This window comes from Anopheles bellator, chromosome 1 (genome assembly GCF_943735745.2).
Source record: "Anopheles bellator chromosome 1, idAnoBellAS_SP24_06.2, whole genome shotgun sequence".
Taxonomy (NCBI): Eukaryota; Metazoa; Arthropoda; class Insecta; order Diptera; family Culicidae; genus Anopheles; species Anopheles bellator.
This window is the reverse complement of record NC_071285.1, coordinates 15,681,643-15,705,228: the sequence shown is the minus strand read 5'-3', so window position 1 is coordinate 15,705,228 and position 23,586 is coordinate 15,681,643. Positions and strand designations below refer to the sequence as shown.

General features: G+C 50.0%; 1 protein-coding gene across 1 annotated transcript in view; it reads right to left on the bottom strand.

The window, feature by feature from the left end:
- Window positions 1-19,365, bottom strand: part of LOC131205483 (protein yippee-like) — a 74,754-nt gene extending 55,389 nt beyond the window's left edge. Inside the window, exon 1 of the mRNA XM_058197594.1 lies at window positions 19,272-19,365. The gene's annotated coding sequence lies outside the window, so the exon portion shown is untranslated. The remainder of the gene's footprint in view (window positions 1-19,271) is intronic.
- Window positions 19,366-23,586: the final 4,221 nt, after the last annotated feature.

Here is a 23,586-nt window from a genome sequence, read left to right as displayed (position 1 = left end):
ACTACATTCCGACTCAAATACCCCGGATTCCGCCGATGGATGAAGATTTCTCTCCCAAAAGCATTTACGTCAATTCTCTTCCGGCCACGAAATGAATCCCGGAGTGCAAATTACCGTCACGAACGGCCCAGTGGATTATCGGACTGCCGTGTCATTTCACAAGCTTTTCCACCGGCGGTGAACAGTAATAATTACACCGGGCACACGGAGCGACACGTAAACTTTCTATTTTCACACCGAACGGTTCTTTTCGTCTCCGACGTTCCGAGTTCTCGGATTTACGCGAAGTGTTCCGACTGTGGCCCCAGTCCAGTCCGGTTGGTACGTGGATTACAAAACCCGTCGTGTCCCACACACGCGACACGGATCCGTTAAATGACACCCTTTTCGTTGGCCAAAAAAATTGGCCGTTGCACGAAGCCCACAGAGTAAGCCCACATATGTGTGCCGCGGGTCATTGTAATTAAATCGATTATTTATTTTATTGCTTCGGCGGCAGCGGCGGTTGGGGAATGGCCGGATGAGGATCGGCCAGTGGCCATTCTCCCTCCACATCTCGCTCTATCTCTGAACCCGTTCTTCGCTTTAGGACCGCGGAAATAAAACCCGCACGGTGTTTAAGAAGTTCAAGTTTGGGAGTTTTTTTTGGCTTTTGCGAATCGGAGGCATCCACAAGAAATAGATTAGCGGTACCTATGGGGAATGGGTAGCGAGCGGAGCCGGTTCCCGGATTGGTTGGGTGCAAGAACTGGAACTTTTCCGCGAAAGAAGCGAATTGTAACGTGACGGACCAACAGCCTTAAGGCGAGCGGTTTATCAATTCAAGTAACGGTAGCGTGTGGCAAAAAATACTGTTAATGGGCACCATGGTACGCTAAATGGCCACATTCTTGCCGCATTTTATATGGCAAAAAAATCGTATCAAAAATAAGATGCTCAACTTTCCAGCAGCCTTTTCCTGGAGATCTCTAAAATCTCCACTGACATTGACAACAAAGTCTGTAGCTGAAAGTGGCTATCGAAAGCCGACCCAATGTTTGCCGGACCACAGCGGACCACAGGCAGGCAGATCAATGATTTCTGCAAGTAGCACCAAGGACGTCATAATACGGCATATCATTCATGTCCCAGCGGGATGCCACATCTCGGCACATACTCAACAGCCTGCTTCTTGCACCCAGCAGCCGCAGCAGCCTGATTGTGGTCCGGGCACGGGCAGCCTTGTGATCATCAAATGGTGGTGGCCACCCATCCCGGGAACAAGTTGATGAGATTTGTTATGCGCAAATTATACGCAGCAACGCAGCGCGCAAGCAAATAAAAACCCGATGGACCACTGGCAGGGAGGGAGTGCGGGGCAATCCGCCGCTCCGTGAGCTGCCAACAGACGAAGGACACTTCTCCACAGGCCCACAACAAAGTTGCACATATAATAAACATAAAACCATTCGCACGGCGAATGGCGAAAGCAATAGAGATGTCTTTAATATTGACGTTTCTTATTTCCGATCTGTCGGCGGCGGCGAAGCCTTAGGATGAAGGAAGTGTGCCCAAGGAAGAGCAAAAGTCGCATAACTTCCTGCCGCACACAGGAAGAGATAGAGAGCACAGTGTCTCATAAAAGTCCGGCTGGCTGGTCCCTGAAGATTCTTCATCCGGAAGGTGAAGTGTTCAGAATGCTGGACAGTTCGGCAGCCAACGGATTCGAGGGCAATCCCTGTGTGTTGAAAGTTGTGAAGCTGTTAAGTCGGCCTCTTATGTGAGTATTTAAGAAACTTTACGGAATAACGAATTAAAGCGGTGAGACCACTCATAAATCAGACTCCACCCCAACGCCAGTGGAAGGTTGCGAACCATTTTCAATCACTGCACACCAAAGGCATACAAACAGTTTGCAACCATTTTCTGGAAATGGAAATCTGTAGCCCCCCCCCGGGGGGCCAACATCAGCCGACTGAAACGGTTCTCCGATTCGAAATGGTCGAATGGTGCCATCAAACGAAATTGGAATAAAAATTGCATTCCTAGAACAGTCGAAAGCAATGGACAGGCCACCATCTGGGTCACAGTCGCAGTTTGTGTTTTTCCTCCGGGCGCACATGTGGCCTTGGATGGGCCACTGCAACGGACCACTTGCATTTGGGTGGGTTCCACACACTATCGCTCAGTTTACTTTAGTTCAAAAATGCACCCATTTTGACAGCTGCAGTAAAAACCGCAAACCTCAAAACCACCACCAGCCGAGGTCTTTGTGGGGTCCGAAACGCTGTGACCCGTGAGGAGGGCACCATCTGAAAGGTGGGAGATGCATTGAAATGTGCACAGCGAATATATGACACTTTCGTGCCCACAGGATGCACCAGATGAGGAGCGGCTTTAGCTGTTTTGATGCACTGTCAAGATTGGCCCTTGGATACGGATTACGGATTCATATCACCAAACGGTTTATGTTACCATCGTGCGACGCAAGTAACGTACCGAAAGGTGCACTTTCAATCCAGTTTATGTTGCTCGTTTCGGAAGGCACCGAACCGAAACCGGAATAGCCGAACGGCAGTGGATGGTTTAAATATTTGAACACGAACACACGACCTACAAACCCCGTTTTTGGCATTAAACGCCACACAATATGGGGCTGACGATGGTTCTAATAGCTTCACGGGGTGCGTTCAAAAATTAGAAACCCATTTCGGGGGCCAGCCAAACGTTTGCCGGCCGTAAAGGGATAGTTTACATTTTCCGGTGATACAGAAGCGAACCAGCCGTACTCGGTGTTTGCGGTGCAACCGATGTTGTGAGGCCCATAAATTTAACATCTTCATTGGCCACACAATCAACGTAAATGTACGGCTAGCGATCGGTGGTGAGCATTGAAACGATTGGCGCGCAAATTGAGAGAACCACCGAACTGTTAAGTTCTAATAAAGCCCTAATGGTTCGCGGCTCAGCTGTGAGTTGGCACGCGAAGGCCACAATGCAATCAAACCGATGCGATCACGTTTTACTGCAGGCAAGTAAATAGATAGTAAAATCAACAAAAATCAAATTACTATCGAGAAACTATCAACTGGCAAACGGGCGCAATTTATTAATTAAAACCAGACCACCATCAACGTGACCTCCCTGTCGTGCTGCGTATATGCATCGATAGACTCTGATGGGCTGGTCATAGCCTGAGAATAGCCGAAAAGGGACCAGCTCACAGTGCAGAAGCATGAAGATTAAGGACACCCGTAAAGTCGTTTAACTATATGCCCTTCATAATATTAAAAAAGGTTTTAACAAATCGGAATTCTTGTCTGCACCATTTATCGTCCTTTTTAGCGACAATTGTGGCATTACAGTTATGTACGGCTATAAATTACAGGAAGTTAACGTTCGTCCGTGGCGTCGTCCCTGGTCAACTGGTTGAGGAGCTCGTGTGCCTTACTTACCCACTGACATAGTTAACACGGCTTCTCATGCTCGTGCCGATTCTTCGTCGTGCTTCTTGCGTGCTAGTTGCGCTACCCGTCGTCGTCGCTGAGAGCCACGCGCCAATTATCGACCACAAATGACAACCGATCAGCATCCCACGGGAACCCCCCGGGGATGCGGGCCCTGCAGAAACCGGTTCCAAGAAGGTTCCCCAGCCCATTGTCGGTCCTCATTGTGCACGTTGGGTGTTGGGTGGCAGCCCGCAGCCCCCTAGAAACGAGGACAACGCAGCGCATGGCAAGGCGCATCCGATTCGCATCGAAGTGGAGGTCCTCCACGCGATGGCCGCCGGGTGACCACGGCGTTCTACATTGTCCGGTGCCAGGTGCTATGGTAGAAGAAGCGCCATTAAACCGCAAGAAGTGAAGCCGCGTGGCCAGTGAACTGAGACTCCGTTGCGTCCACGGCAATCACGGCCACTCCGTAAGTGTCAAGATCAGGGCTGCTCGATAAAATGAAGTTATGATGAATTACGCAAATATGTTTATCGGGTCGGCGCCGCCCCACCTTACACGCGGGCCGGGGCCGCCGGCTACAAAGTCGTTCCGAAGAGGGGCAACAACTGACACGGTTGGCACTAATTGGTCAGCCGGATACAGGGCGGCTCGTCGTATGACACAGATGAGGGGCAAAATTATGGAAGAGAAAATGAAGGCCAAGCCGCTACTACCTCATCAATAACGGGTGTCTCGATAGTCCACGGCCCGGCAAGCGCAGGTAAAGATTGATCGTCACGCAAGACGATCGTCGACACGAATTGGCAGCTGATTACCATCGTCAATGTCATGTTGCAATTAATTTCTGCTGTTTGATCAGCTTATCAATTGCGCTTCTAATTAAAAGAATGATTGGTTGCGGGCTCTAAGAACAACCTTAAGTATTGGGAACATAAAAATGAATGTAGAACCAACTGCAGGAACTAGCAAACGCGAGGTAAATTCTTAGAAACCTCCGTCGCCCAAAAATTGCCTTGCCGAGTAGAAAATGGTCTCCGGCAGTAAGCTAGCGGTCAGCGAGTGAAATTTATTGCCAGCATACCCATAACGAAATTGGACCTATTTACAGTGGAACCACGTGAGGCTAACAACCACAATTAGCTACTGCGAAATTGGGGGACCACTTTGGGTTGGGATGGCGAAGCCCGATGGAGGAGCCCTTAGACTTTATAGCGTGAATTTTTCATCCCTCTAGCGCAGAACGAATTTTCGTACAATTTACGCCAAAATGCAAACTCGACAGAAGGAGAGAGAGACAGGATCGCTTATGCACAGAGAGGGCGAAGCGCCTGTTGTTTTGGCTATTCCCGGGATTTTCAAGGACTTTCCGAGCCATTTACTTCCTTTCGCGCGCCAACTTTAGCATCAGGATCCGACCGGGAACCTTCCGCCAGCCAGGAATCTGGGGGAAACAGAATAAAACAGTGAAAGAACGAGAGATACCCCGCCGGCGGTTCCATAGTGCTCCGATCAACCGGAAAAAAACGGGAAAGCTCTAGAAGGGTAGCGTCCCAGGATAACCGCCATCGGATCCGCGCCAACAGGGTTGACCTCTTTTTCCGTGAATTTGACCTACTTTTCAAGCACGATGGATTCACGGTAGCCCGTTTCCTGGCCAGGATCTGCTCGTCCTTGCACCGCTCTCGGCCACCGTCCCCCCCCAAATGCAAGGAAAACAAACCAAAGCACCATGCACCTCGAACTTCGTCACTCTGGTAGTGGTGTGTCAGTATTCGGAGCGCCATGCACTATATGCGCACGTCGGAGAGTACATAGCACGGGGGGGGGGGGTTGGAATTAAATAGGTTATCCTGGACGAAAGGAGCACGATGCACTCCGAACGAAGTGCATCGGGTCTCCAGGGAGAACCAGACACAGAGAGAGAGCGAGCGCAACCGAGAGAAGCTACATGCAACACCTCTACGCACACTACTTTTGAACCTGAAGTGCCAAAGTTCTTTGTTCCCATTTTGCCCCCCCGAGCGCCGAGCAGCGTGAGCCAGCGTGTCCTGGAGGGCACAGGAGGTGGGTGGGCGAAGTAGCCCAATGTCGTCCACGCGGCTAGTGTCGGTGACACTAATGATCACGCCGATGACGATGGGGAGACCTTACTGATGGTTGGTCGGCTGACACAAATACAGTCGTAGCGATCCGAAGGATACTGTGACGTTGCATCGCCCGCGACCGGGCGCCGGTGCAACTGCAACAAACTGCAACTCGAGGCGCGGTCCCAGAGCAAAAATGCAGTCCAGAGAAAAAAGTCCTTCGAAAAGTTTTGTAACACACAGCCCGAGGATGTTGCTCTCAATAGCTGGGAAGTGAAACACTAATGGGTTCCCCCCTTTTGTGTGGTTCCGCGTTTTGTTGTGGAATTCCCCGACCGTGTTTCAGGCAAATGGCAGACTTGTTACGACCACCTACAAACGCTTCTGTACGTGAAACGGATTCGGCTGTCGCGTGGAGTTTATATTTTTATATTCAACCCGAGAGGTCCGGGAGGCCTCCCGCCGAGCCGGATATGTAATGTACCGGATGCCACGGCCATATCTTGTTGCCTTTAATATACGGAAGCGGACTATATACGAAACGCCAATCAACAATCCATATCGTATCCCGGGGGGCCCGTCGTTAAGCATATGCTGCGGGGGCACAGGTGGTATGGCATACGGAGTCGCAACAAAGACGTTCATGACTTACCTTCTTCTGTTTGCATTTGCGAAGACACACGCGACACACGCAGCAGGAAGCCAATCTGCGAAAATAAAAGGAAGCAATCAAAGATACTGAACGCGCGCGAGACGGATCGATCGTGAGGGTAAACATTGTTTGAAGCGCACCGCGCGTTACGTGATTTTATAATTGAAGCACATAAATTTTGGGCCGTTAACCGAGATGCTCACGTGCTGCGAGTCTCTCGAAGGCAGGGAAGTATGATGCCCTTCGCAATGTTCTTGCCGCCCGTTTAACATTTTAATGAATCTCGACGCTGGTCATAATTTTCCGAATGCTTCCCTCCCGTTCGCCTTTCGTCGTTTCGCGGGCAGACACATTAAATTGCGCATTTTCGTGGGACCACCACACCGGTGCCCAAAGTTCAAAGCTCGCCCGTTTTACGTAGTTTTATTTTTACCCCATTAAGTGTCCAACAAACCATACCCACCGCCGCGCGGGCTCTGATTTCGGGGCGTTGTAACCTCAGCACGTTAGAATTGTGTGCTGTGAAGAGTAGAATGAGAACTCATTAGCATTTTGCGTCGTGGCAAAGGTAACATTCTGGGCGTCGCTAACGTTAGCTGGCCAACTGCACTGCCACCAGGCGAACAAAAAAGCGTGGGAATTTAGATAAAAGCCCTGGGTTTACGGTTCGACCATTTGCTCGAATCAGCAGCCAGGGCCAGGGGTTTATATGCTCAAACAACAATATTGTGCTTTTCTGTAGTTTCTTCTCCCAATAAAACATAGCACCACTTCAGCCACACGGTCCAAACGGTGGCCTGTCCAGCAGCAAGTGCGATTAATCGATTATTTAAAATAACTCCGACCGAGCGACCCTTGGGAGACCGGAGTCCTGAGAAGCGTCTGACCCTCGGCGGCGAGTCGCCGTCTGCAGCGGCGGCGGCGAGACGATAATAAAACAAAGTACAACTTCATCATCATCAGCAGCAGGAATGCAGTAGACGGGCAGCAGTGGGGAAGGGTTGGTCCCATAAGGTCCCCGGTGGTGGCAAATGGTGATTTTCTCGGCCGCCAGTTGAACCAAATTGAATGAAAAGTATGATTAATGGGCCCGAGCATGATTGCAGGAGGCCGCTACGAAAATGAAGATATCGGAGAGCTACGGAGTGCAATTGCAAAATGACCCCCACCAGTCGGGGCGACTCCACCAGCTTCAAATTATTCCCTGTCCCGGAGCCGGAAGTGCAGCGATCCACTTCGGTTGAAGGTTGACCCCCCCGTCGCTTAATGATGGTGGCTGGCAGCACACCATCTCACACTACATTTGTTTACCCATCGCCGTATCGTGTCCCGGCGGCGTCAGGACAAAGAAAATACACCGCGCTCCGTTGTCCATTTTGTTCGTTGAAATATTTCTCTCGCCTCACGGACTCACGGACTGGTGGGTGATGGTGCAATTGGTGTGCCTTTTTCATCGGCGACGACGGCTAGAGCCGTGAACCCTACCGGAGAGGCCGCGAGTCCTTCGGGCGCGTTATGCTCGATACGGGACGCCGGATGCACCGGAGACGGGGACAAACATTCCGGAGACCGAACGAGACCCATAAAGCGACAACAAGCGCACATTCCAATTAACGGCCTCCGAAGGGGTCAGCAGGCACACTGTGCCAGCAGCTGCGGGTCACCATAATGGGCCACGTGGACTTGCCAATAAACGATGTGCGAAACCCCCCCTGCACCCAGACAGCAAGGTGTGGCTCGCTCGTATGTCTCCGTCACCCGCCAGAGCAAATTAATTAACACAACGACGATTCGCAAGCCCTCGTTTTGTCCTAAGCGGACGAAGACATATCATAAATACGCCATCACGACACGTCTGGCGAATAATTGGGGCCAACACACAACACATCGTCGCCCTCTGGAGGAGCAAGAATCCATCGGGCCTTTACGTTGGCAGATTCCAAATTCTTCCCCAAAATGCTTTGCCGACGACGAAACGATTATGTGAATCCATTTTAATTGACCAGTAATCCGCCGGTGGACGCACGTTGGGGCTTTGATTTGAACCAGTTTCGAGTTTCGGGACCTCGCGTTACGAATCCGTTTTAATGCCACGTATGTGTCATAAAATAACAACTTAACTAATTTAAATTATGTTTATTACTATTCCCTTAACGAGAGAGTAGTGGCCTCCAACTGCACTGCACAGTATTATCAACATGTCAGGGGCGACCGTCTTGCTACTGCTGGGTGCATTCGGTTGGTCCAATTTTGTTACTCTGGACGCAACTCCAGTAACAGTTTGGAAATGGTGGCCCGTAACTCCCAGCGAAAGGAAACGAAATTACTGCAAATGACACCACCACACAGTGCTGCACAAGAACCCAAATTTAAAGCAAATACTAAACTATAAAATAAATAAAGTTACTAAATAATAAAACTAGTTTACCGAGTACTAAACTTAGTAGGCTCCAGAATCAAATGAGATGGGGAAAATATGAGCAACACATCACTTCCGATTTTCTGTCCGTTTGATGAGTGAAAACGAGCCAAAATGCTCACTGGTGAGAAAGCTTGTCTCACTATGCAACACTCTAATTCGAGTTTTCCTAAGGAAACTTTAACCTTTTTATCTATCAACTTTACAAAACTTCATATCCGTATCCTTATCCGAAGGTCTTAATTTGCAACTTAATTTCAAGAATTCCCAAATAGATTTCAATTGCCAGCTTTCTGCCGTTCCTGAGCACTGCACTGTGCGGATTCGTTTCAGCTCCCCCAAGCCAAGCGAGATAGCCAAAAGGCTCATGAGAAACTTTTTCCCGGCCCCTGAACCCCTGCCTGGACCACGCAAACCTTCTTCGAGATGCCTGCCGTGAAGCAAGTTCTTGGTGCAGCAGCTGCAGTACGCGCGCGGAACTCTCGAAGGAACTTCCGCTGGGGAAATGGCTTGTAATGCCACAGCGTTTTATTGGCCACTTCCGCCACCGTACGTGGACTTCGTCCCTAATGCCGTTTTAGTTACTGCACACGAACGCAAGCGAATGCGAAAAGTATATGTTTGACTTGACGCCCGCCCTGCTGCCACCGTCGATCACGAAACCACCGGGATTCTGAAAGTTCACCACCGCCAATGCATATGCATTGCAAAGCTCGTGCATTTGGTTACGATGCTCGCAGACAGTGCCACTGAAGACGCCATCACCACAGGCATGGCCAGGGTGACATTACACAACGATTGGCCTTCGCTCGAATCGTACCACAACGACGAAAAGCTCCCCGGGATCATCCTGCTTCGAGAGGAAGGCTGTCGGACCCACGAGCCCACGACGAAGAGTCAAGAGCCAGTGCCACAGCCAGACGAAGGAAAACTAATACCAAACGTGACACGAACTGCATTAATCCAATTTACAAGCTACCACTCGCTCGCTCGCCGACGACGACAATCGATTCCGGGCAGGGCAGGTGGCAGTGATCTGTCTTCCGGACAATGCTTCGAAACGAACGAATGATACCTGTGTGTCCTCGGAAACTCTACCAATGGCCCCCATTCATTCGCCGGCTCTCACCCGTACGAGCGCACCGGAAAACAGGATCAATGTTAATCGTTCCGGGAGCAGAAAATGGAAAACGATGCAATCTGCACCGGTGTCGCAGGTGGCTTTCGGAGGATTATTGGAACAGACCTGACCTGTGCACGCGTCAGTCGACTAATCTTGTACCGGACTAAGCCGAACATGTGTTCCGATTGGCTTCGATGCAAACGGGGTGGCCCGTAACGGAGGGTGACAATTTCATTTAACAGAACAAAATAACCGGCCCAAGCCCGTTCGTGACCGATTTGTTGAAGAATTAGAATCGACCCGAAGGAGCCACAATCGTATCCGAAACATGTACCCACAAATAGGCCCACAAGAGCAAGCAATTTGTATGTCCTCGTCTAACAGGAAGGAAGAACAGCTTCCTTTTAAATTCAACTTCTCGAAGGTTCGATCGGCACCGGCCCTGGCAAAAAACGGAAACTGCTTTCCCAGATGAATCCCCCTTGTGGCAGCCGGCAATCCTTGTCAAGCTGTCTGGCCATCCTATTTATTGCTCTGATTGGATGACATCGAGCATTAGAAAACTGCGCAATCGAAGGAAAGGGACGACGAGACGACACTTTTCCGGTCTAGCGAACCTTTTGAGTGACCATCGTTTGCAAATGGGTTAACGCCATCACCGTGTGCCGTGTCTGCTTCTGTTCGGCTCGAGGCGTCTATTTTTCGACCACAGCTTCACGAGAACCTACCTTAACCAAGAATAACCGAGAGACTCCGAGAGATCGCCATCCTGACCCGCTGCTGAATCTGCTGACAACGTCGTGCCCAAAAAAGCATCCACTCGGAATGAATTCGTTTTGCGCGAGGTTTTTCTTCGAGAAACTTCGACCAAGAAAAGCCCGATATGAAGACATTGCACAGAGCGTACACTCTGGTCCCCCCAAAGACCCGCGGCGCAAACAATGTCATCGAAAATCTTGGCGATGGCCTCTCGTCACTTGAAGCCCCACTTCTGCGAGGAGAACAAAACTTTCCAGACCAAATGCGACCCCCGCCAGCGAATGGGAGGAATGCATTAAACTTAAAGAAACAATGGCGCCCCACCAGCTTATGCTAAAGTTTTTGGTATAATAAAAAGGAAGGAAAATAAATCATTCTTGATCGAATTCGTGACGAGAGACGAGGTCTAGCGCGGCCACTCTGCAGCCCACTTTGAGTTATGCTGAGTTGAAATTTAAAACAATATAAATTCTATCACAACACTCCCGGTCCGGTAAGCTTCCACTCACCTCTGAGTGGCGGGGAGACGAAACAAATATTGGCCCCACTCTATTGGGCAACAAATGGTATCGTAAGCGCCGAACAAACCGAAAGGCCAAAAGGGACAAAGGGACACCATCGTCCGTCGACGGCCGGTCCGCCGTATCGGTTCCGATTGGTTGCCTTTAAAGTTACCCCAAATGGCAAATAAACGTACCAACGTAGAAGACATCGTTCCAAGGGGGGCCGCGGCGAGAGGATACACGACCAACTTCTACCGTGTGTTTGCAGATATCTCTCCTACGCCGGGCTCGTTTACTCCTTTCGACCATCTTCGTTTTCTTTTCCGTCTGAGTCTGAGAGTCCTACATTTCTTAGGATTCTCGATCCCGAGCCAGACGAGACGACGTCTGCAGTTCGTTTTCTTTGCGCCGGTTCCGCGCCAGACAGTGAGCGATTAGCGGACGGCAGCCGGCGGGAGGGTGCACAATTTATGCTACTCGGAAACGGAAATGGCCCTTTCACGCAGCCAGAAAACTGTGAGAAGCAACGAGAGCATCGAAACGATCCGTTGCAGCGGTGCATCGAAAACTTGTTGTTCGCCGACGGCGCCCGAGACACACCTTGAGCCGGAGCTACGGAATGAGCTACGACGACGGTGGAATAACCAACCAGCCCGTTACACAAACCAAATCTTTACTTTGCACTTCGCGGCCCCCGGGAGAGTCAGCAGACTCCAGGACACTACCCTTCGAACGGTGCAGCAGGTTAAGGTTAAGCGGAAAAGAAACCGAGCCAGACATCGTGGGCACCCCCGAGGCCAAACCGTGGAAGGGTTCGTTTCGCACCGGTCGACGAGAACACCCGGCCCAGACGGGACACCACCTTCTCGGTGCTGAGAAGAAAACTTCCTGCTTCGATGCGGTGCCCTCCTGGCGGGTTGCTGGAACAAAGGGATTTTCCACGCCAACCGCAGCAGCAGACGACACCGTTCCAGCGACGCAAAGGGCGGCGACCGGTTCTGTAGGGCACGGGACTAATAGAGCGATGGCCGGATGGCCGGATCGTCCAACACAAGGAAGAGAGTTAGTTTTCCAACTTTTTTCGGGCACGAAAGACAATCGAGATTCAGTCGATGAATCCTAGTTCCTTGCTAGGTCCTTCCTCCCTGTCTCTTTATGCTTGCGCGAGGCGGATGCATCATGCTGGGTCAGTGGGTGTGCCGTGGCCAGTTTTTTATGCAATTTCCCCCGTTATTTATTACCGTCTGGGGTTGGGTTTTTGCTAGCTTGTCACCCTCCCCACGACGGTCGGCGGTACCATGTTGGCCCGGCGATGGGGTTGCTCCCGGTCATCATCTGCTACCGTCCGCCATTTTTTGTCTGGGTCGTTGACGACCTATCCCAACAGGATTCGATTAAAGGTGGGTCCGCACCGACGGAGTGCTTTGTCTCGACCCGGGGGTTGCTGCTAGCTGATGTCCCGCCGACGACGGACTGTTGGTCCTTCCAGGAGTGGTCTCAGCAACTTCCATTGACCGATGGCCACCCTGGCGGTAATGGGTGAGCTATTTCAGGATACGGACTCGGCAGGGGGGGGGTACAGTATTTTTCGCACATAAGTCAATGACACCCATCTCTCCGGTCGGCCGAAGTGAACACAGCGTTCTCGGAATCGATTTACGGGTTACGGTTATGTTCACACATCAATACGCTGTGCGCACCGATATGCTCGGTTCGATCCCGACGACGATGCACTCCATCATTGCGGAAGCGCAAATACCCCTCTGCCCCTGTTCTTGAGAGAACACCAAACACCAGCCGGTCGTTGACCGTCTGTCGGTCCTCCTCCGTCGGGCATATCATGCTCGGAGCATCAATTTTATTCGCCCTCGCGCGAGCGCGAAACGAATATGCCGGAACACCGGAATCGCGATTCGCGCGCTTCACACTCGAGACCATCAAGCGGGCAGGCTGAAGGTGGCCGCCCCGGAACCCCAAACGGGGCCGGATGTGGAGTATTAGAGCGAATGCATTTCGAAACAATGCGGCGTGCGCAGTCCGCAATAAAGTTATTGGAGCACCAGCTCCTCCTGTTGGTTTGCTCTGTGTGGTACACATTTTAATATGCTCGTCTTAGTGCTATCATTCGCCGCTGATCAAGTGGCATCTTTATAAATAAATAAATTAAATTCTTCAACCGCGCGAACGATGTATGATCGAAACCAGACACACGGCCACCGCGGAAGCAATGCTCAGAGCGCTCTCATTCAGTAAACTGTCCGAGAAATCCGAGCCACCGTTTCCTGGATGGTGGAAGCGTATCAACATACGTTGGTGTCATCGTTTGGCGGAACGTTATTTATTCGCACTTTCTAGATTACTGCGGCATCCATCCGTCGCGATCGGGATTCGCGATCGAGGAAGCCGCGAGGCAAAATCTTCGAGATCCGTCGCAAAATGTAGCAAGCGTTCGACAAATGCCAGACTGCTGATGCCGATCGTTTATTTATTCTTCCTGCCGAAGAGAAAGCCGGCCACAACTTGACAGAGAGCCAATGGAGTTTAGTATGGCTCGCACGCAGCTTGTTAATGTGGTACTTGCGGTGCTTTGATAGAAAATTATTTAACTTCCTCCTTTATCGATTCTAGGAAGGTAATCCGGCGACACTTAAAATTAAAGCTCGAGTAAAATTCAATCAACAATCCCCCTAATAGTTGACCTTTTCGGGGACGACACAACCCAACAACGTTGGCCGGCCACTGGTCAACTGAGCCCACCCTTCGGACGACGATGCGTGACAGTCCCCAGTAAATCGAGCGTAATGATTTACAGTCTCCGACAGTAACCTTCCTACGGTCACCTAACCACCGGACGGTGAGGGACAGCGTGTAAAGCTACCGAAGCCAGCCACGAAAGTCAACTTCAAAAAGGTAAGCAAACAGCGGCCGGTTAATTTATGTCGATCGGGTGTTCAGAATGGTGAGAATTGTCAGGGAACATAAAGCGTACATTAAACAGCACCACCCTTAACGCCGTGCGCTACATGCGGCTCCATAATCTATCGGCCACCTCTCACGCCACCAGTGTTTGGAGTCAGTTGTGTCAAATAAATATTTAACTTTGATGGCATTTTCCACCGTCGACGCTAGAAAAGCAGCGACTCGGCAGCGGTTCTAGAACCGGCCCGGTTCGATCATCCGGTTGCCCCACGCGAGCATGCCGCGAGACCGATTAGTGCAGAGCTCTTTCATGCTGCTTTTCCGAGCCTGAGCCTCATATTTTTCCACTTGTTACCGTTGCCAGAGGAAAAGAACAATTTATAAACTCTCCAAAAAGCACAATCTTTGCCACCGATCCCATTTTGGGGGCGGCACGAAAAAATGGAGACGCCAGAGCACAACACCATCAAACAAAGCACCGGGCCTTTCCTTCAACTTTTCCTGCTGAACCATCGGCTTATAAAGCACCGTCATAAATCTTTGACCCAAAACACCCTCTGACGGCCGACGGGATACGTTTTTCGGTTGGCGTGGAGAACGTTCCATTGTGGGAATGTTGCCTTTTCCAGATCCTTCGAAGTGACGTCGGAATGGTTTCCACCGAGAGCGAAAGATCGATTAGCTGTGGAAACGAAAGTCCTTCCTCTAAAAGCAAACATTCTGAGCCGTAAAGAGAGTTTCTTAATTATGAAAAATTTTGTTCATAACGTACAACAATTGGTGCGCCTTTTAAACAAATCAACAACGCTTCAATCTTTATCTTTCACCATCAATAACACTCGTAGCCGGTTTCAGACTTTGCGTGATGGCAACTGGCCCTTCATTCTACGACTTTCCTCCCCTGTTCGTGTCACGGGCCATCAGAAACATCAATGCGCTGCCTTTCACAACAGTCAGAACGGGAAACTAATGTCCGTTTGAAGCAGAGAACTCAACCCTAAACGGTGGAATCCGGCCAGAAGGGTCCCGTTGCCGGCGCTCCCCAAATGGTCATCTCCGTCAAACAAACTGGCCAAAAGAAGGTGAGAAGGCCGACCGAGGAACACGTTTGTTTCAGATGGCCATAAATAGCGCTCCCACAGGTTTCTGTTCTTGCCAGTGAGTGTTGTAACGAAACCGGAAATGTTTGAATCCAATTTTGACAAATTGCAAGGAATTAACGATATATTTAGTCAAACCCCCAACAAAGTGAGCCCACAGGAAGTGCCACAAACCGGATCGATTCCACACGGGCCCACGATGATGAATTTCCATCGACCTCCGCCCGACGATCACCAGTGTTGGTGATTGGTCACTGTCGCGAGGAAAATTGTTGCGCGACCGTTAGAGTTTTGCTCCCCGTTCGATACACCGGCTTGTGGGGAGGCCGGGGAACCGTGACGCAGTGTGGTTGAAATATTCACCCAAAATAGAACGGCTCCAGTTCCAATCAAAATGCCACGTTCTTGACGTAATTTTCCTCCCAACGAGCGCCAATTCGAATCCCGAAACGTACACGGATTGAGAGTTAAAGCAGATGGTGGGTCGCAGCGTGCAGTCGCCGAAAGCACACGGAGAACCACCGGCCGACGAGTTCCGCATCGTTGATTTGATTGCACTGCAGAATGCAGTCACCACCTTCCATTGCTGTGCATTTCAATTGCATACGTGCGGGTCCGATGGGCAATAGTTCGATTTGTCTCGCACGCCACGCCGTAGTAAATAGTCTCGTTTTTTTTTTGTATCGTTATGCTTCAGATAACTGAGCACGTGCCAATCACTGGCCGGCCACCATTCCGACACCTCTGAATGTCCAGGCAGCGGCGATAAACGGCCATTCTCGATTGACAACGTTTCCCCGTTGTAGTCGTCGTCGTAATTCATTGGAACGCCGCATCGAATCGAGATTTTATTATCACTGCATCAATTGGAGTGCGGGTGATGCAGCGATGCACCGAGTCGACAATCGCGTATCTTGAATGCACAATTTTCCCACCCCATCCCCCCCTGGTCGGGTTGCTGCATCGTCATCCCGCTGGCTTGATCGTGACACCCGCGGCACAATCAGATGCAAAGTGCAGTGCGCAGTGAGGCTGCCGTCGACGATTTCCCCGACAGCGCATTCGATTTGTTCGATGAATTACGTAACTCGGAAATCGCGAAGCGCAGAGATGCATCTGGCAGGCTGACCCTGTGGCAGCAATCAACAAGCGATGCAATTCACGATGTGCATGCATTCAACCGAATGGATGTATTCGGTTACGCATGTGAAACAATGAGAAAATATTTCCTTAAAACATATGTTGTTGTTAATCTTAAATCAAAGCCATATTGTTGTTAAATTCCTGTCGAGTCATTTCGTCGTGATTTCGGCCCAAAATGGCACACACGAGGCCCACTCGCGGAAGTGCTCGTAATTTTCACGACGAAAACGAAAACATAAACACAACGTGCACAACAGTAGGCATTGGTGAAAATGGGTGGCTCTCTCTCTCTCGCTCTGATGAGGGAAAATCAAAAACAGAAAACAGCTGTCAGGCCAAGCAATCGGGTCGTGAGGATTCACCAATACACACATGCCAACGGGCGAGGGCATCACTGATCAGGCGCACACCAAACCAGGTGCAGGGGCCAATAAAAAACGAACCCTTTTGCATCAGACGAGAAATCTGCCTGTGCGGTGGTGAGTGTTTCATCACACTCCCTAAAAGCGCAGTGTTTCCGCGCAACCATTTGTTCCGAATCCTAGTAGCCAGCATCACCGTCCACCAGGGTGCGCTGGCTGAGGGCCGTAGCGCAAAAATCGATCGAAACGAGACGGCAACAATAATAATAACAAACTCACTGCGCCGAATCTCTCTCACTTCCAATCTATCTCGCTCTCCCTCTCTCTCTCCCTCTCTCGCTCTGTCGCATTAGGCGATGAAAACCAGGTCCGGTCAATGTATGCGGTTGACATTCACATACTTTTGCTCCGCTGCTTACTGTGAAGAAGAGGGCAAGATAGCAAAAAAAAAAAGGACGAATGGAAAATCGGGAAAAACGGGGCCGTGTTTTTGTTTTTCGGGGCCAGAGGAACGACGACCCGAGACGGCGCCATGTTTGTGTGCGTTGGTGTGTGTTGGTGCGAATGTGGACGAAAATGCACTCGTTGCGAATCTCCTCGATATGGCCGAACAGAAATAAGCGCTGATAAGAGAAGAGCCCGTTTTTTTTGTTTCTTTTTTCGACAAACTTTGACAGTTTGGACTTTTCCGTACGTGACCCCTTTTCTATGGCTATGGCCTCTTCCGGTGGGGATTTCCATCACGCTCTCGGGGGCTGCGCTGGGTGTTGGCGTCCCAGTTTTTCCGTGTTCCGTCGGATTTACCTTCTCTCGAAGGAACAGAAAAGGATTAAAGGGGGTTTCGCGGGTGTTTGATCGATAGGGAGAGGACTAGAGCATTCCGAGAACTGCGAGGTCTTTCGAGGACCCAAATCCAACGGGGCCACCCTACGAAGCCCTGACGCAGAGATGATAAGCAAGCCCTACCCTTCTGCGTGTCTGTTAGAGAGAGAGAGGGAGAGTTGCTACAGCATTCATCCAACAATGTACTTATCAGTAGAAGCACTCATCCCCTACAGAAAAAGGTTTGCCACCATTCAACAATGAAAAATAGTGAGAAAGAGAGAATGCTGCCCTTTCGTAGCACGTAAATTGCGTCGTCGTTTACGCACCGAATGCGACCTTAAAGAAAACTCTCCGAGCCGAAGGGACACAAATGTACAGAAGGATAAGAGGCGTTTTACGCCGCACTCCGACTGAACCAAGCCCGAATGTGAATATTTGCCATTCCGAATCCGAATTCCCATCGACAGCGCTCTAGGCGGCTCTAGGCAGAGAATGGGAGAGAGAAATCGAGAGCTGCTACGAGAGGATTTTCCATCAAATTTTCATCGAACCAAAACAACGCTAGGGTACGCTATTTCGGCACTTTTCAACTGTTTACAAACATAGCCACGGGTACGAGAGTCTGCCCAGAACGTGAATGAGTAACTCCCTTCCTGCTCGAGCACTACAAAATGTCGTTCAAGTACTCGCATGACGCAGTTATTTCTGTACCCCTTTTACGGAGGCGACAGGACAGGCTTCGGGAAAACTTCTTTTCCCTTTTACGCCTCACTAATAACATACTTAGACAATCCGTGTCCCGGGAGTGGGCAACTTTCCACCAGCGCCCATCAACGTCAGCGACAGCCGCCGAGTGACGAAAGCAGCAAAGCGCAACCAAAACCGCAGCAGCATGATTATGTCATTAATATTTCATCGCCAAGCGATATTTAGCCCACCCACCCGAGGGGGTGGGGGCCACCGCCCCGTTTGTGGCCACCGCCCGACCAAAGGCGATGGCGATTGTCGCCGCACGCGCGCGTCACGGAAACCTTTCTCTCCCTGAACTTGAAAACCCAATCACCAGAGCCCAATCGACCGGCCACTGCCAAGGATCGGCGACGGCACATCCGGCCACAAGGACACACGGTCATGCACGGGGTCATGGCGGGACGGGGGGGGGACAGTAGCGAACGTGACCGAACGTAATCCAATGAGTCCCGGGGACCAGCCCGCGCCAGGCGCTCTCCCGGAGCGCACCGGACTAACTGTTACACGGCGAAGAAGCACACATGCACGCACAAACACCCGCTATTGATTTTCCATAATTCAACCAGCGAACGCTTCCCTGTTTTTAGGTGGCAGGAACGGAACTCCCGGGATAGGCTTCAGCTAAATAGCGGGAGCGTCAGGAGCTATGCAGGAGCAGGAACACTAAGGGGATGTGTCCCAGGAATCGATTGTGTCCTGCTGCGTCTCTGCCTATGCAAGAGCATGGGAACGAATTTTTCCTTTTGTTTGACTCTTTTGTTCGCTTCCGCCGGGAGTCGTCTTCTAAACACGATTTTCCAGTGGCTGGCTTCCTTTTGTTCCCCTTTTTTTCCCTGTGTTTAGTTTCCAACGGGTAGATATTTGCTAGGAAGCTACGTCAGCATCGCCGGGAACCAGTCTCAACAGATGAATGAAAGCGTGCCTCGGTGAAAATGAAGCTATGAAATGATGAGGAAAACGCCATCCACCCACTTTGAACATTCAGAATGAACCCTGTTTTCCCTGCACGCACAAAGAGGGAGAATATCATTATTTTTGTATTAAATTGGAAGCTTCATGTAGTAGTCCCATTTTGAAGTTTGTTTTTTGAATATCTTTACCGTTGAAAACTTGTGTTCAAACTTGAACAAATAATGCGTCTTTTGTACGATAAATTGTAACAGTTGCTTGTAACGTTTTTAGGTGTCACATTACTTACCCCGAAACAGTTTCCGGTCAGAAGGAATTAAAAACCAAACACGGAATAAGCTTGGTTGAGTAAGTGAAGCCCCGTAACTTGTCGCGCACACACTTGAAAGGTTTTCCTACCGTGACCTTGCCCTTCAAACACTGGTTGGCGCAATCGCAGACATTATCTCTCCCTCTCTCTTTCTCTCTCTTTCGATCATCCCAATCGATCGGTGGCTAACGATCGGTCACTATGTTGCACACTCACTGAATTACACATTCACCCATCGACACAGACGACAAGGTAAATTATAGAAACCGTTCGCGAGGAACACGGATCCCGGCCGTCGATTAGTGGGGGGCCGCGTAACGAACAAAACATAAACAACGCGATCTCACCACATACACAGCTACACACTTCTGCTTATTCCGTTACGCAACAATGTCCACTCGGACTTCGAACCGGCACACGATGCGAACAACAAAAAACGGAATCGAAACTCACACTCTAAACACAATCGAAAAGACAATGGGGGGGGGCCGAACGCACACGGCCACAGGCGGCCTTTTGATTGAACCGGTGGTGGTCGGTGATCACTGGCGACGATCGATCGTGCTCACTTTTGCACCGGGCCGCAGGTAGAGATCGAGCTAACCTCACTTTTCGGCACCAACCGCATGGCCTACTGGGAAATGGGCTTCATTTTGCTTCTTCCTGTAAAATCACGTGTTTGGAGATTGCCAATCCTTTTTGCTTCAGCTCCGGATCATCCGCATGGCGTTTCATCGAAACAGAGTAACACACACGGGTCTGCAGGCACACCCGAGCCGATCCGTTTCCTACGTACGGAACAGCCTTTCTGGATACGCAATAGCACAGGATGAAGGCTCCACACGCATCTCCGGCACGGGCTTTTCACTTTTCGGCGCCGTACGGCCTGGCTCCCCGGGTCTAGCCGGGTTGCTTCGGATTGGCACGACGCAACACGACCACGGGACCCACCGATTTTCCGGTTTTCCGATTTTCCTCACGCCCACAAACCGGACTGTACTTTCCGCGGCTGCGACTTATTGCGTTTCACTTGATTTTCGACCGTTTTCTCTTCCACGGAACCGACTAATATTCCGACGCGAGAGGGATCCTTCGACGATAGCAACCCGGGCTCGACGGGGACGACTAACACTGTGCCGTGCTGGACGAACCTCCGGACGCACACACCGCACTTCGCACTGCTTTTGTTTGAAGTTTGAACGACGGAACGAATTCGCAGTCCGCCCAAGCCCAGAAACTGGGCCTCCGAGAGTCTCGAGGTTTGTTTTGCTGCTGCGGCTAGGGGGTTTATTCAATTTTCGGTGCACTCCTGCGGCACGCACACGCCAACCAACAACGTGCGATACACGCTCGGCACACCGAGAGCCGAGGAACAGCTTTTTTTTAGGGGGCGCTTTTTCGGGTACGTTCGATTCTGTCGTCGTCGTTCCGTGGTCCGGTGCGATCGAAATCGAAAACAAATTGCGTGTTTGCTATTCACGCCTGCTGGTGGTGCTCCGGAGAGCAAGGCAGGAGCAAGCAGCGGGCGTTCGTTCTGCGCTCTCGTTTCTGGGCCGTTTTTTCGTCCAACTCACTCATACACTTTGCTGAATTGACGGTGTATGGGTGACGATGGAACCGCGCGCCGTATCCAATTTCCAATGGGCACGCAAAACGTAAACAAATATGTCGGGAAGAAGTTTTTCCGCAAACCCCTCCGATATGATATGATTTATCGGTCGCCATTTGTTTAATAAACGCGCAAGGCTCGCCAATTTGCCGTCGACGTGACCAATGATGACCCGCGCCCCAAAGGATCCCCGCGTTCCGCGGTTCCGCGCGTTCCAAATGATCATATGATTGCTTGTTGTTGTTGGTATCTCGCTCACGCGCGCTGTACTTTCGCTCGGTGCGTCTCGCTTTCTCACCAGTGCGTTGGTTGCCGCACCGACCGCTAGATGGCACGTCGATCGCAAAAATGACGGTACGATGCAAACGCACTTCCAATTTCCTGGGGCCATTTCTTTCATCGTCAGAAGCAGCTACAACACAGAGAGAGAGCTAGAGCCTTTTCCGCGTCCGTTTGATTTGCTTCTCTTTTGATATAATTAAAATATTTCATTTATTTATCCTCTTTATTTCGTCGTTGCACAACACACCGCGCCTAGGGATTGATTTTGCTTCTTGATCCTCGGGGTCTCTACTTTTTTGCACGTGTTCCTGCTTGCTGCTGCACGATCCGTTGTTTTCTAGTGTGCCGATCTGCCGTGCCACTAACGAGGACGATCTTTTCTGTACCATAAAGTATGTGTGTGTTCGTCGTGCCATTACAAAAATGATTTCTTCTTATCGTGTGTGGTGTCTTACAATGTACAACGATCTCCTTGGCTCCTTCTTGCCGTTTAGGTGCGCCTTCTTTAGTATTCGGTGTAGGTGCCGTTTGTTTTTTCCTGGTGTGGTTGGTTAGTTTTTGCATCGTCTCGCTTGTATAAACTATTACTCCCCCATCTAACGATCCTTATTACACTAAAAATGGCTTTAGAAGCCGCTTCCTACATCTTCGTCATTGAATTACGTCAACTACTTCACCTTACATCCTACTGCACACCCACACACACCTTGTGCAGTCCCCTGCATGCACCTCCCCGTATCCTTTGTTGGTAGTTATCTTAAATCATTTGTTAATTATATTACCACCACACCGCAGCGATGTACCCACCGTCACACATGTAATTACAACATTATTTCTCGCTAACAAGAACCAAAAGCAGAACCACTCCTGTGGACGATTGCGCGCGCCAGTACTAATCGAAACTAATTCAGATAAAAGTAAGAATCCTCATCAAACTTCTTAGCACATTACGTCGCGCCACGCCTGGGACTCATAAGGATGGAGTAAAGCTGTTTAGGAAAATTGTACTGCCGACGTGTGCTGGCTCTGTGCGCCTCTGTCTCGCGCCCCAATTATATGTCGCTTGTAACAAACAACAAATTAACCCCCATGATGAAAAAAACAACCCCGCCAGAGTACATCGATTTCGGTGGTGCTGCTTTCTGTGGTTGACGGCACTGTTACACTCTACCCATTAAAATGCTGGATCCTGGTTATGGTTATATAGTTTGCGTACGTTTAGGACCTTAAACCAACGTGTTGTTTTGTGTTCTCTCTTGTGATTTCGCTACACGTATGAATAGACCTGTATAACTCAAAGCATAATGCACCTATAAAAAGTAGAGTAGAATTTAATTCTTTTACTTCTCTTTTTCCCGGGTAAACGCGGCTTTCGCGCTCGTAATTTACAGCAAAATCCCCACTTACTCACTTACGCAAATTGAATGAAATGAAACATAATACGCAGCGCATATGCCGAAATCAATCGAATTTCATGAAGGATCATGATCGCTGTCCACTCTGCTGCTATCTATGGCCACGTAAAATAATACATCGGAATCCGGCGTGTGTTGGGTGGTGTGTGGTGCAGAATTTCTTGCATTGAATGTGCTTGCGGCATCATCGTGTGTCTGCCTATCCGTCACTGAATTGTTTTCACTTATGCTTTGTCTCTCTGACGGATCCCGATAATGTTAGTGTAAACAGTTACCATCGGTAGAGTACGACGAAAAATAATGCCCCTAGTGCTAGTAATGTTGCGCTGCCGTCCTGTGTTATGGTTCTCCCTTGTTCTGTGTGCACTGTAAAATGATCTCTCTTGTTTGTTAGTTCTCGTTCTTCATCTTTCCACTGCCATGCGTGATCATCATTTTAAAAAAAACTATTTACATTTTGTAACGCTCGTCGCTGTCAACGCAGCTGGCCTGGATTCGAATCCCGGGATCGGTTCTTACTCAACCGGCCATGGTTTCGATTCCCGATACCGGCGTAACAGGCGGTTTGGAGCGGGGCTCACAATCCGGCCCGTAAAAATGAAATGTTACAGAGAGAGTATCAGAGATTAACATTGTCTCCGGTGCAGGCTTAGTCGCCCAGCGGTTGTAACGCCAAATAAGAAGAAGATGTGTGCGCATGCGAAGAAAATTAAGACTTCTTTTGACGCTTCTCACTTCCACTCTACGTTTCTAACTCTCTAACATCGATCAGCATATATGTGCAGGGTGTAAAATGTATTGTATTTTTCAATAGACAAACCTATCGACCTACCGGGTGGTAGTGCACCGGCGATGAATGAGAAGGTTACATCCTCTACGATAACCGCGCACGCACAAACACAAACACCTTTATAGCGATTAACAACTTTTGTCCACTCTTCTTTTTCTACATTTTAGCAAATACTTTATACATTCTTCGCCGACCGCT